The sequence below is a fragment of the Helianthus annuus genome, chromosome 7 (genome assembly GCF_002127325.2).
Source record: "Helianthus annuus cultivar XRQ/B chromosome 7, HanXRQr2.0-SUNRISE, whole genome shotgun sequence".
NCBI lineage: Eukaryota > Viridiplantae > Streptophyta > Magnoliopsida > Asterales > Asteraceae > Helianthus > Helianthus annuus.
Window position 1 is genome coordinate 98,667,418 of NC_035439.2, and position 14,917 is coordinate 98,682,334.

The window sequence follows — 14,917 nt, forward strand, 5'->3', positions numbered from 1 at the left end:
CAACGAAGCTTCCAATCACACATCATTGTTCCAACATCATTGTTCCAACGAAGCTCTGAAATCGCCAGCTAATGTCCGATTACAAATCATTGTTGCAGTATCATCGTTCCAAACAAGCTTGTAATTTGTTGGAAGTATGTTTTTTTGTAATTTTGAATTTTGAACTGATCTACTCTAATTCTCGCTTTATATTTCAGTCTGTATTCTCTATTGGAACTCTGTAACTCTAATAGACCTGACCGTCAAAGATAACCACAAAAACCACCGTCTACGGTTAGCCATGTGCTAGCTTCTTTGATGGGAGAGTTGCATGTTAGGTTTGTGGCTTATTTTTTTAACTGTAGTTATACTTATTTAATTTGATTATGAAGAAACAAGTGTTGATAATGTTGATAATTTTTATTATCACTCAGATTTTAGAATATGTTAATATAGATATTGATAGTATTAAATTAAATATAAAGAAAGATTAAACACTGAAATATGTAAAAAATGTTACACGCTACAATTAACACTTGCTAGGATTTTGTAGACTCTTGCCTTCTTCCATGTAATTTCATTCTTTCTTTTGTTTTGCAGATCGGTTGGCATTCGCAAATTTTCTGATCCTGTTTCAGCAGTTGTGTCGTAAACTCCTCAGCGTTGTTCTTGAAATCTGATGGAGGAGAGTGGAAGACTTCATCAAGCAATCCGATGCTGCTCCAGGTTTTCTTGTAATTATTATCACTGATGATGCCGACTTTTCTGTTTAGTTCTTCATCTGCTCGCTTTTCTTCGAGCGACTATCTAGAGAATTGCGTTTTAACATCATTGGTGTCTGACCAGTGGTAGAAGCATCTGTTTGCTATCTAAAGTATTGTTGGTGTTGCTGATTTTGATTTGTTTTTTAACAGACAGTTTTTTAAAAGACAATTTATGTTTTGAATCAAACTAATCATCAGTCTTCTTATGGTAAATGAAGAGGTTAATCGTAATTATAATAACCTATTTTTCTTTAAGGTTTAAAATTTGTCCTTTGGGTTTCTTGGTATTTAGTTTTATAGTTTTCCTATGAAAACTTATCTTTGAAAGGTTTTGCATTAAAAGGCTGTTGTTTTTAAATATAAATTTATATATTTATATTGAATATACACGTTTTTCCCTCCTACATTATTAAATGTACAGTGAATTTAAATCTGACCTTTGGGCTGTTAGATATTTCACTATATAATATCATTGCCAGTTCACCTGTTTTTCTTCACGTTTTACTACCAAGATATCATTCTTTTACATCAGTTGAGTAATATATAACTTAAAATGGCGTCATACGCTTTTGCAGAGTCTGATGATTTAAAGTAGCGCTTTATCAAGCAAGTTGAGGATCAAGTATATGCGGATAGGGCTACTCTTCAAGAGCTGAAGAGATGTTTTGATGAACTGCACCTTGATCTGTTCACCAGAGACCAGGTGTCACACCCCAACCGATGACGGAAACATCGGGGCGCGACACTGAGCGAAACAGATTGTCCAAGAGAAATCCATAACAACTAAATTACTGGATAGTTAATATTATGTCCAATACCATAACCCATCAAGTAAACTAATTATTACAGACATAGATATCTCAAAGAAAAATAACATGTTCCAGCGACTCAGATTCAAAATAAATAAATTGTTCGTTTGTTTCTCGACTCTCCTAAGCTCGATTCCATCAAATAGCAAGCAAGCATCCTAAGCACCTGTCACATACGTTAAATAATAGTCAATACACATAGTGTAAAGGTGAGCATATAAGTTTGATAGTATAATAGAGTTCGAAATCGTTTACGCATAACCAGCATGTAACATGTACAAAGTGAAGGCAAGTAGGTTATCGACAGAGAAATATGCACAGACGTGACTGTGAGTTGTAGAATGCGCAACACATATCCCAACTGGGACACGTGAAGTAAAGCCCTTAACAACCCCTGTCCACGACAGGTGCTGAGTCCAAACTATAGTACTATCGTTACTAAGGTGTCAGGCAACAATCACCGTGTTCACATAACATACAAGCATTCATCGAATAACACGTAGCATGCAATAACAGTCAGCGTATATATAGTGTTTGCATTGTGTGTCGATTGTGATTTGAATACGTAACGTATGTAACACCTAAAAGTGCGTAAAGCAAAAAGGGTTCGAGTATACTCACAGATCGTGTTTAGCAAGTGTCGAACGGTAATCCGATCGGATGGCAATCCGATCGGATAGTCATTCGATCGGATGTCAATCCGTTCGGATGGTTATCCGGTCGAATGGCCATTCGGTCGGATTGACATTCGTTTGGTAAGGATGTGTTTGTGTATGATGGCTTTGAAGTTTTTGTTGTAGCATTTTGAAAACAGAGAAGTATCTCTACCTTTCAGGTCGTCGATCGAATGGTCGTTCGATGGATAGCGATCCGATTGGTAGGACACTTAGTGAGAACAAGTTCATAGCAGGATGGTCACTCGATCGGATAGTAATCCGTTAGAAACTGATGTTCTTTGAAAATTATGAAAATGATTAAGTGTCGAAGTTCCAAATGTCAAATGATCGGATCGTCGTTCGATCGGATGGCTATCCGATCGGGCGACAATCCGTTCGACGTTCAGAGCTTTGCAAGTTTGAAGAAAAGTTTAAGTGTGGAACCAAGTGCAATCTGATCAGATAGTAGTTCGATTGGATGGCTATCCGATCGGACGGCAATCCGTACCAACGAACCATATCGTCTTGAACTTGATTATTTTTGAAAGTCTTGCAGTTTGATCAAGACGGTATGATAAGATACTAAACAACGGAACCTCGTCAAGTCCCAAGTCGTCCGATCGAACAGGAATCACCCTAGTCTGTTCAGCTAACTGTTCGTGACGGTTGTTCATGTTCAATCCGAAATCAGTTGTCTCTTTGACAAAAACCAGATCTCAGACCGATGCTTCACTAAGAAATGAGTAGAAGATCTGAGTGAGCTTTGATTCTATCGGTTGTGAGCGCATTGAGTGTAAAAGAGTTGAAAGAAAGTTGGAAAAGTATCTTTCAATCCTTTTAACTTTGAAAATGTTTAGATCTATGAGAAAACATTGTTTAATCATGTGGAAATCCTTCAGATATGAGTTGTTTGTAGTGGAATGAGGCCAAAGCTTGAAGTTCATAAGAACTCCATGATGACATCACCCTATAACATCTCAAATCCACTAATTTCACGGTTAAAAGTTAAGATTCAAAGGTGAAAATGATGAAGAAGTGCGTGTAGATCATAGAAGTACAAGATTTAAGTTGAAAACTTACAAGAATCGCGAGAAATCGAGAGAAAGAAGAACTTGAGTGCTGCTGGTCGAATGAGGGAGCTGTCATATCACTTGTGATGTGACAGAGGGATATTTATAGGTTGCCAAAAAGGGAAAGGGGGAGCAAGTGTCGGATAGGCCACCGATCGGATGGCACTTCGATCGGATGGCAATCCGATCAGATGGCCATTCGATCGATTGGCCATTCGACCGAGGTGGTCCGACGAGTTGGGTTTCGGCATTTCGTTTCGCGTGTTGAGCGTTGCGTTGCGTTTATGCGAGTATGCGATACGATAGTATTAGACAATAACTACAATTAGCTTAATGAAAACCCGCTATATCCAACATACAATCATCCTAAGCAAATTGCGTTTAGCGTTTGCGATTTAATTTGTGATGCGATAGAGTTGCGATTGCATTTCGATTAATCACCACAAAACATAAACAACATCAATAAACATGCACAAGTAACACATAGATAGCACACACACGTAAAACAATATCCAGAACGCACAATTCGAGTTGCGAGTGCGATTGCGATGCGATTAGCGATAAAGCGATAAACATGCGATTAAACCTCGATTATTCACAGATACTCCACATAATACAACTAAAGCGATTAAAATAAAAAGATTCGATTACAAGTCAAAGTATACAATCCATAGTTAAGCAAGGAGTGACAAATCGCAATTAGCAATCTTTTCTTCCTTTGACTTTGACTTTGACTTGTACTTTGACTTTCGAAACACGGGGTGTTACAGCCTCCCCTACTTAAGGGAATTTCGTCCCGAAATTAGGCCTTTGCTATAACAAACAACTGCGGGTACTTCGCCTTCATGTCACTTTCGAGTTCCCAGGTGAACTCTGCGCCGCGTTTGCCTTCCCAGCGAACCTTCACAATGGGAATGCGCGAGCGCCTGAGCTTCTTGGTTTCTCGATCCATGATCTCGACAGGCTTCTCCACGAAGTGTAATGTTTTGTCCATTAGTAGGTCCTCAAGTGGAACTTGTAAATCCTGCTCGGTCAGACACTTTCTAAGGTTCGAAACGTGGAAAGTCGGGTGGACGTTGCTAAGTTCCTCCGGTAGTTCGAGTCTGTAGGCCACTTTGCCGATCCTTTCCAGAATCTTAAAGAGTCCAACTTGCCTTTCTTGCCGAATCTGATCACACCCTTCCAAGGCGAAACCTTTAGGAGTACGTGATCGCCAACGTTAAATTCAAGGGGCTTGCGGCGTCTATCAGCGTAACTTTTCTAACGACTCCGAGCTTTCAGCAGATTGTCTCGAATTTGGAGGATTTTGTTAGTCGTTTCTTGCAACAGCTCAGGACCTCCGATCTCGTGCCATACAATAGGCGATCGACATCTTCTTCCATATAATGCCTCAAACGGTGCCATTAGAATGCTAGAATGCTAACTGTTATTGTACGAGAATTCAACTAAAGGTAAGTATGCATCCCAATTACCACCGAAATCTATGACACACGAGCGAAGCATGTCTTCAAGGGTACGAATCGTTCTTTCAGTCTGACCGTCGGTTTGGGGATGGAAAGCAGTACTTAGATTAAGCGTAGTACCGAGAGCAGATTGAAACGTTTCCCAAAGACGCAGGTAAACTGACCATCGCGGTCAGGATGATGTCGCGAGGCATCCCATGTCGACAAATGATCTCATCGGTGTAGATTCGGGCTAATTTTTCTATCTTATAGTCTTCTCGTATCGGCAGAAAGTGAGAAGATTTATCAAACGGTCAACGACAACCCAAATGCTGTCGTGACTTGATGGCGTGTGCGGGAGTTTCGTTATGAAGTCCATAGCTATACTCTCCCATTTCCACATAGGGATCTCGGGTTGGACGAGTAAGCCAGAGGGTCTTTGATGCTCGGCCTTGACCTTCGAGCAAGTCAGGCACTTCGAAACATAGAGAGCGATATCTTTCTTCATGCCAGGCCACCAGTACTTCTAGCGAAGGTCCTGGTACATTTTATCGGCACCGGGATGAATAGAATATTGAGACTTGTGGGCTTCGTCCATCAGAATTTGTCGCAGGTCGGTGCGCTTGGGGATCCAAATTCGGTCTAGGTAATAGAATATCCCGTTCGATTTATTCACTAACTGGGCGCCATCGTTGAGAATCCTTTCCTTCTTCAAAGCGCGTTCGGTGAAACAAGCATGTTGGGCTTCGCGGATAAGAGCTTCGAGATTGTGCTGGGCGTGAACGTTACGAATGCCATGTAAATAGCTTCGTCTGCTGAGGGCGTCGGCAATGACGTTTGCTTTGCCAGGATGATAACCAATCTCACAGTCGTAATCGTTGAGAAGTTCTACCCATCGGTGTTGGCGCATATTCAGTTCTTTTTGGCTGAGGATGTGTTGTAGGCTCTTATGGTCTCTGAAGACCGTACACTTGGTACCATAAAGGTAGTGTCGCCAGATTTTCAACGCAAAAACAACTGCGCCTAACTCGAGGTCGTGGGTTGTATAGTTCTCGTGGATCTTGAGCTGACGAGACGCGTAGGTGATAACCTTTTCCCGTTGCATGAGAACACAATCGAGACCAAGGTTCGAGGCATCACAATAGACAACGAAGTCATCGTTTCCGTCGGGTAGAGCGAGAACAGGAGCATTGCAGAGCATATGCTTGAGAGTTCGAAAGGCAGTCTCTTGTTTAGTTCCCCAAACAAAAGGCTTGTCTTTATGCATAAGAGAAGTAAGCGGCACAGGGATTTTAGAGAATCCTTCGATAAATCGGCGATAATAGCCCGCTAGTCCGAGAAAAGAACGGACTTCAGACGGGTTCTTAGGTGTAACCCAACTCTTAACAGTTTCGATCTTCGCGGGGTCGACGTGAATACCTTGACTATTGACAATGTGACCGAGGAATTGAACCTCCTCCAGCCAAAATTCACACTTGGAGAACTTGGCATAGAGTCGATTCCCTTGGAGTAGCTCGAGAACCAAACGTAGATGTTGCGCGTGTTCGGTTTTCGACTTGGAATAGATCAGGATATCATCGATGAACACGATGATGAAGCGGTCAAGAAAGGGTTTACACACGCGATTCATCAGATCCATGAAAACCGCGGGTGCGTTGGTTAAACCAAAGGGCATAACAACAAACTCATAGTGGCCGTATCGAGTGCGAAAAGCGGTTTTTGGTATATCTTCCTCCTAAATACGTAACTGGTGATAGCCTGAGCGTAGATCAATCTTCGAAAAACATGAAGCACCTTGTAGTTGATCAAACAAATCATCGATTCGAGGCAGGGGATAACGATTCTTGATTGTCAGCTTATTTAACTCCCTATAGTAGATGCACATCCTGAACGACCCATCCTTCTTTCTGACGAAAAGGATTGGTGCGCCCCAAGGAGAGGTGCTAGGGAGAATGAAGCCTTTGTCAAGTAATTCCTGGAGTTGACTCAAGAGTTCGCGCATTTTGGACGGAGCGAGTCGATAAGGAGCTCTAGCAACCGGATTTACTCCAGGAATGAGATCAATATGAAAGTCGATATCACGACTTGGAGGTAAACCAGGTAACTCATCAGGAAATACGTTAGGAAATTCACGAACAAAAGGCACCTTGTTTATCTCCTTAACTTCCTTTTTCTCCGCTATTACAATGTGAGCCAAGAAAGCTTGGTATTCCTTGCAGAGATACTTGCTAGCCTGGACACACGACATGAGTTGGAGTTTCTTTGATGCGACTTCACCATAAACACACAATTGATCACCATTAGCGAGCGAGAAGCGAATCATCTTATCGAAGCAAATAACTTCAGCATGATTTTCGCGAAAAAAATCCATGCCTACTATGACGTCAAAACTACTGAGCTGCATCGGAATAAGGTCGATATGAAAGATGTGATTGTAGAGTTAGAGAGTACAATCACGAAGAACAGAATTTACAGCGACGGTTCTTTCGGTGGCAACTTCAACATCGAACGTCGAGGGGAGATGGGCGCGCTTACGATTAAGGAGATTTTCGAATTCAAACGATACAAAACAGTTATCGGCTCCAGTATCAAACAAACACGAAACGTATATACCATTCACAAGGAACGTACCATTAACCACATTGTTGTCTGCTTGAGCCTGGCGGGCGTTGATGTTGAAAGCACGTCCGTGGGTTGCTGGCTGCTGCTGCTGTTGCTGTTGTAGCTCTTGCTTCACCACTCGATTCGGGCACATGTTTGTGAAGTGGTTGGGATCACCACACGCAAAGCACAGATATACTTCTTGATGGTGATTTCGGGCGTAGAGACTTGACCTGGACAGATTATACTCAGCTGCTTGAAGCGAGCAGTTAAACCAGCGTTGTTGCCATCCTTTTGCTTGATATGCCAGAACTCGTCCTCCAACTTTTGGAGCTCATGGGGAGGGCAGAACTATCGCATCATGATGTCCTTCAACTCATCCCACGTCAGCCCGTAAGCTGCATCATTCCCTCGTTTGTTTCTCTCGGCCGTCCACCAATCTAGAGCTCGGGATTGGAAGACGCCGGTGGCGTTAACTGTGCGAAGGTTTTCCGGACAGCCACTCTGGCGTAGGGTGACTTCGATTGAATCAAACCATTGAAACATGGCCGTAGGCCCATCTTCGCCGGTAAATTCTTTTGGGCCGCAAGTGATGTGTGCAAAATGCAACATATAAATTGCATCAAATGTGGCATAAAACTAACCCTTTTTAGTACTAATGTTGGAAAAGTGTGTTTTTGTCTTACTTTTGTATTTTCAGGATTAAATGAGCTCAAATGAACAAAAGAAGCAAAAAGGCAGCTAAATCTAACATAAATACAAGAAAAGGGATAAACGTAGCATGCCCGACCCCCCGACAGCATCTTCCCAAGCAAAAACAGGATAACAGAAGGCTGAACATGCCCCATGCTCAAAGAGCACGGGGGCGTGCCCAAGTGTCTGCAGAAAAGACAAAGTTGTAGAAGCTTCTATCACCCACCACGGGGGCGTATCCAGCGGACACGGGGCCATGGTCAACTCTAAGATTCGCAGAATCTAGGCAAATCTTGATAGTACAGATTCGCTTCTGCACACGGGGTCGTGCCCAGCGGACACGGGGGCGTGGTCAACTAATGCAGACAAACTGCATTTAATGAAGAAAGAGAAGATGGGTGGACACGGGGCCTTGCCCAATGGACACGGGGCCGTGTCCGGGCTTCTGTGCAGGCTATAAATAGGGGTGGTTAGCTCATTTGCAAACCATCCCTTGGCAAACCATCCCTTGGCAAACCACCTCTCTCACACTTCACCCACCCACCACCACCATCACAACCCACATCCACCACCACCATCACAACCCACATCCACCACCATCATCCATCATCCATCATCCATCATAGAGTGTGTGAGTAGTCTCGGGATCCAAGATTGATCGTTAGAATTCTTGACAATCAAAGGCCATGTTTGCCTAAGTCTCTTACATCACTTGGTGAAGACAAGTGTTTAGTGTAATACTTTTTATTTTTAATCTTTTCGCACTTTTTATTTGGTTATGTATTAATGACTTTAATAACTAGTTTCTTATGTTGAAGGTGATTCTTCCTTATCATTTGTCCGTGGTGTCTTGGGATTATTTTACTGTCTATATAAAATAAAAGATTTTCACTATTCATATCTCCACGGTCTATATGGAGATATATTGGCTACCTGGTCGGGGGTTAAGGGAATGGTTTGGTAAGAGTCTTGCCTTGTTCAGTGTATAGATCCTGCAAGGACCTGGGTCAACTTTAGTAGGACCTCCTTCAATACCCACTGGTATTGGATGGCGGGGGTCCAAACTCCTTGATCCCCTCATATGTAAACTACGATTAAAACATTAACCCGGCTATTTAGGATTGTATCCCTGCTGACTCAAACTACTTAGCCAAGGGTAACGTCACCTTCAAAAGAGGGGCCTACCACATTACGCATTAATAACTTAAATAATTATTTTTCAATAATCCAACCCTTTAGGATTGTATCCTTGCTGACTCAAACTACTGGGTTGAGGGTAACGTCACCTTCAAAAGAGGGCCTACTACTATAACTAAGATAATCTCTTAAAAAGTGCAAAAGTGCGAAAATAATCAAAGGTTACACTAAATGCGAGTCGGATCCAAGTGATTCATCTTGTCTATCTGTTTTTATTTTTATTTTTATTTTTAGTATTTTTAGTTTTTATTTTCTAGTTTAAAACCTTTTTCTAAACTCTTGATTTGATTAGAAGTTGAGGATAAACCGGTATTAAAAGCTCTTGTGTCCTTGGACGACCTCGGTATCTTGCCAACACTATACTACGCTCACGATGGGTGCACCTGCCCATATGTGTGTTTGGTGTTAGTAAAATATCATGTTTTATAAATTTAAAACTTGACTAACGTGTAAAGAGGGCTAAAAATATACATAAAAATCTATACCACCACACGCACATCAAGCTTTTTGGCGCCGTTGCCGGGGACACAAGGATTTTAAGAAAGCTTAAAATCGACGGCCTAATCAGTTTTTCAAAACCTTTTTAAAACGCGCGCACATTTTTCTGCATTTTAGTTAGCTTTGCATTTACAGTAGGTTAAACACGGGCCGTGCTCACTGAACACGGGGCCGTGCTGCATTTTTTTTTTCATAAAACACCCAGATACAGAGTCTGAACACGGGGTCGTGCTCAACTAACACGCCCTCGTGCTGCACAAAACCAGCCACTTTAATTCAAACGCACAGATACAGAACCTGAACACGGGCCGTGTCCACTGAACACGGGGCCGTGTCCAGCCTCTTTTTCCGTTTTTATTTTTGTTTCTGGTCTCGAGACTTTGTTGTGGTTTGCTGAGTGATTCTTATGGATCAATACTCAGGAGGCTACAACTACACCTATGAGGAGGATGATTATAGGGAAGACTATTGCACCATTTGTGGTGACCCGCACTCGGTTCAATATTGTGACTTACTTCAACCATCCACTTCATACATCTACTAAGAGGAGCCCAGGTACGAGCCATCGACTTCATACACATCCTATGAAGACCAAAGGTATGAACCTTCTCTCTCATACTCATATTTTGATGAACCAAGGTATGAGCCTTCATACTCATACTTTGAGGAACCAAGATATAAGCCACCACCTTCATATGCTTATTAGGAGGAACCATGGCATGAACAACCTACCTCATATGAGTATTATGAAGAACAAAATTACGACCCTTATCCATCATATACTTACAATGAAGAACAATGGTGTGAACCATCTACTTCCTATGAGTATTATGAGGAACAAAGGATCGAACATCCGGATTCAAGCTTTGAGGATCCCGATCCTTACTCTATCACCGACATAGGCGATAGGATAATAGAAACAATTAAAACTATCGAACGTTGCATACTAGAATCTCGCGCAAGGGAAGAGGAGTCCCGCGCAAGAGAAGAATTAAATAAAAAAGAGATAGTTGAAAATGTAAAAATGGAAGAATAAGTAAGTGAAAAACCGGCACATGAGTTAAACAACGAAAAGGGTGAGTCCGATAACGTTAAAATTCAAGAAGAGTCTAATTTTGAAGAAATTAATCTCTTGTCATCTTCTTTCGAAAATCATTGTTTAGTACCCACTCATGCTAAGTTTTAAAAGAATTAAACACTAACACTAAAATTGACGAAACGGTAAGCATTAAGTTAACAAATGATCAAACTGCTCTAATAAAAGAAGACCCATTTGAAATCAACATTACACCGGTTCCATGTTTTTTTTTTCAAAATTCCTTTATTAGTAATATCACAATCGATAAAGATCTTTGTGTTAATATAATGCCGAATTACATTTTCGAAAAACTAAGTATTAGTGATTTTTCTCCATTTCAAATACCCATTTTTCTATCCAATCGGAAAGTAATAAAATCAATCGGTTTAGTTGAGGATGTCTTGGTTCAAACAAATCAAATGGTAATCCTAACCGACTTTGTCATCCTTGATGACGCTCCTCTAGTGTTGGGACAACCTTTTGTAAAAACCCACGAAGCTTTGAAAAACTGGAAGTACAACAATCTATCTATTCAATTAGGGGCATTTAAAAGAAGTGTCAATCTTGAGCGCTCAATGAAATATCCATTCGGCAATAATGACCCCCTAATTGAAGATGAATATGAACCACCCGATAAAAAAGAAGAAATTGACCACTTTGTTGAAGAAGAGGTCGCCATAGAACAAACTTTTAAAGTTCTTGATCAAAATGAGCAACCAAATAAGGAGTCTCCTAAAGACCCACCTCTTGAGCTCAAAGAACTCCCAAAAGGTTTGGAATATGCTTTTCTAGACAAAGATGGTAAGTCACCTATAATTATTTCATCAAAATTAAGTAGCTTAGAAAAAGAAAAACTAATTAAGCTTTTGAAAAAACAAAAAAACGCGATCGCTTGGAAGCTTGTAGATATTAAAGGAATAAGTCCTTCCATGTGCACGCACAAAATTCTAATGAATGATGACTATAAATCAGTAATACAACCACAACGCAGAGTAAATCCAAATGTCCAAGAAGTGGTTAAAAACGAGTCATCAAATTACTTGACGCCGGACTTATTTACCCTATCTCCGATAGTCTTTGGGTAAGTCCTGTCCAAGTAGTTCCAAAGAAAGGAGGTATGACGGTAATAACTAATGAGAAAAATGAATTAATACCAACGAGAACCGTCACAGGATGGAGGGTATGTATAGATTATAGGCGATTAAATGAAGCAACAAGGAAAGACCACTTTGCTTTACCCTTCATTGATCAAATGTTAGAAAGATTATGCGGTCATAAATTTTATTGTTTCTTGGATGGTTTTTCAGGTTACTTTCAAATCCCGATAGCACCCGAAGACCAAGAAAAGACAACATTTACATGTCCCTATGGAACTTTTGCTTATCGACGCATGCCATTCGGTCTATGTAATGCCCCCGCAACCTTCCAACGTTGCATGGTGGCAATCTTCCTTGATATGATAGAAAAGACAATGGAAGTCTTCATGGATGACTTTTCTATCTTTGGAGATTCATACGACCAATGCCTCGATAACCTTGAACGAATGCTATCCCAATGTGAGGAAACTAACCTCACCCTTAACTGGGAAAAATGCCATTTCATGGTAACGGAGGGAATAGTACTCGGTCACAAGATCTCAAGCAAAGGAATGGAGGTTGATCGAGCAAAAATAGACACTATTTCTCGATTACCACCCCCATCCTCCGTTAGAGCTATCAGAAGTTTCCTAGGGCATGCCGGATTCTATAGACGATTTATCAAGGACTTTTCAAAAACCTCAAGGCCTCTAACAAAATTACTTGAAAAATATGCCCCTTTCATCTTTGACAAGGAATGCAATCAAGCGTTTCTAACACTAAAAGAAATGCTAGTCAATGCACCTATCATGATAGCGCCTGATTGGAAATTACCTTTCGAAATCATGTGTGATGCAAGTGACTTTGCGGTTGGAGCAGTCTTGGGACAAAGAAAAGATAAGCATTTTCACCCAATTTATTATGCTAGTAAAACACTTAACGATGCACAAGAAAATTACACAACAACAGAAAAAGAGTTACTAACTGTGGTATTTGCTTTTGATAAATTTCGTTCTTATCTTGTTCTTTCTAAAACAATAGTCTATACAGATCATGCAGCCATTCGATATCTCTTCACGAAACAGGATGCTAAACCACGTTTGATTCGGTGGATTCTACTCCTCCAAGAATTTGACATTGAAATCAAAGACAAAAGAGGAGCAGAAAACACCGCAGCAGATCATCTTTCGCGCTTAGAAGACCCAGCTTTGGAGGCAACCAGGGATGAGCAAATCAATGAAAAATTTCCAACGGAGTCCCTGGAAATGGTGGAATACAGAGAAGAACCATGGTATGCCGACTACGCTAACTACCTAGCTAGTGGTATAGTCGCCAAAGGATGGCCACATCATCAAAGAAAAAAATTCTTTGCCGATGTCAAACATTATTTTTGGGAAGATCCTTATCTTTTGAAAATGTGTGCAGATCAACTCATCCGCCAATGCGTACATGGTAGTGAAGTAAGAAGAATTCTCTGCCATTGTCATGAAGGTCCATACGGAGGACATCATGGTGCCGCTAGTACCGCACGAAAGGTATTTGATTCAGGATTTTATTGGCCAACCATTTACAAAGACGCCCAAAGTCTTGTCAAGACATGTGACGCTTGCCAAAGAACAGGTAATATTTCTTCAAAAAACGAAATGCCACAAAATGGCATTCTTGTTTGTGAAATTTTTGATGTGTGGGGACTCGACTTTATGGGACCCTTCCCACCGTCAAAAGGAAACAAATATATACTTGTGGCGGTAGATTACTTGTTTAAATGGGCCGAGGCCGAGGCACTTCCAACAAATGGTGGAAGAGTCGTGGTAAGATTTCTGAAGAAAATATTCTCTCGTTTTGGAACACCTTAAGCATTAATAAGTGATAGAGGTACCCATTTTTGTAACCATCAACTTGAAAATTTTTTTTTAACAAGATATGGGGTCTATCACCGGGCCTCAACGGCATATCACCCTCAAACAAACGGACAAGCCAAAGTGACTAATAGAGGTTTAAAACGAATACTCGAAAAAACTGTAGGTTTAATAAAAAGGAATGGGCCGATAAATTAGATGACACTTTATGGGCTTTTCGAACTGCTTATAAAACAACAATAGATACAACCCCATATAAGCTCGTCTATGGAAAAAGCTGTCATTTGCCAGTAGAAATTGCACACAAAGCCTACTGGGCAATTAAAAATGTAAACTTAGATTTAGAATTTACCGGTAAAAATCGATTTTGTCAATTAAATGAATTAGATGAATTAAGGAATTATGCACACTCTAACTCCGAATTACAAGGAAAGAATGAAAAACTTGCATGATAAACACATTAAACCTAATGAATTTTTAGTAGGAGATCAGGTTCTATTGTTTAATTCACGACTTTGATTATTTCCTGGTAAATTAAAGTCTAGGTGGTCAGGACCTTTTTCCATCACCCATATTTTCCCACACAGTGCAGTAGAAATTAAATCTCGGAATGGAATTCCATTCAAAGTCAATGGCCAACGGCTGAAGCTCTATCAAGGATTCATTGAGGATGAGGAGGAAGAAATCTCGCTTCAAACGTTGAAGAATGAAAACATCAACATCATACCTGGTAAGTTACGAACAAGCGGGTTGACATCTAAATCGGTAAGTCTTCTAACCAAGTTTTTGGGAAACAGGGCACTCACACTAGCACTTAAAAAAAATAAAAAATAAAAATTTTTAAAAAATTGGCCGCCCACGGGGCCTTGCTCAGCGAGCACGGGGCCATGTCCGCGCAACTGGCGGGATAAAACCCCCTTTTCAACACAGTTTCTTCATTCCACACGCCCCGTTTCCCCAAAAACTCTCTGGTTCAGGCGATTTTTCTGCAAGATTTCGACGTCTCCTCTACTTCTAACAACATCAAGGTATGATTCTATCATTATTAGTAGTTAGATTAAGTATTTGTATGTAGTTTAACATCAAGATTTGGGGAAAAATCTAGGGTTCTTCAACTTGAACCAGATCGAACCTCAAATTTTTGCATAAATCTGTTAGCATTAGTTTAGATGCATGTTATAGGAAGTAAATCAAC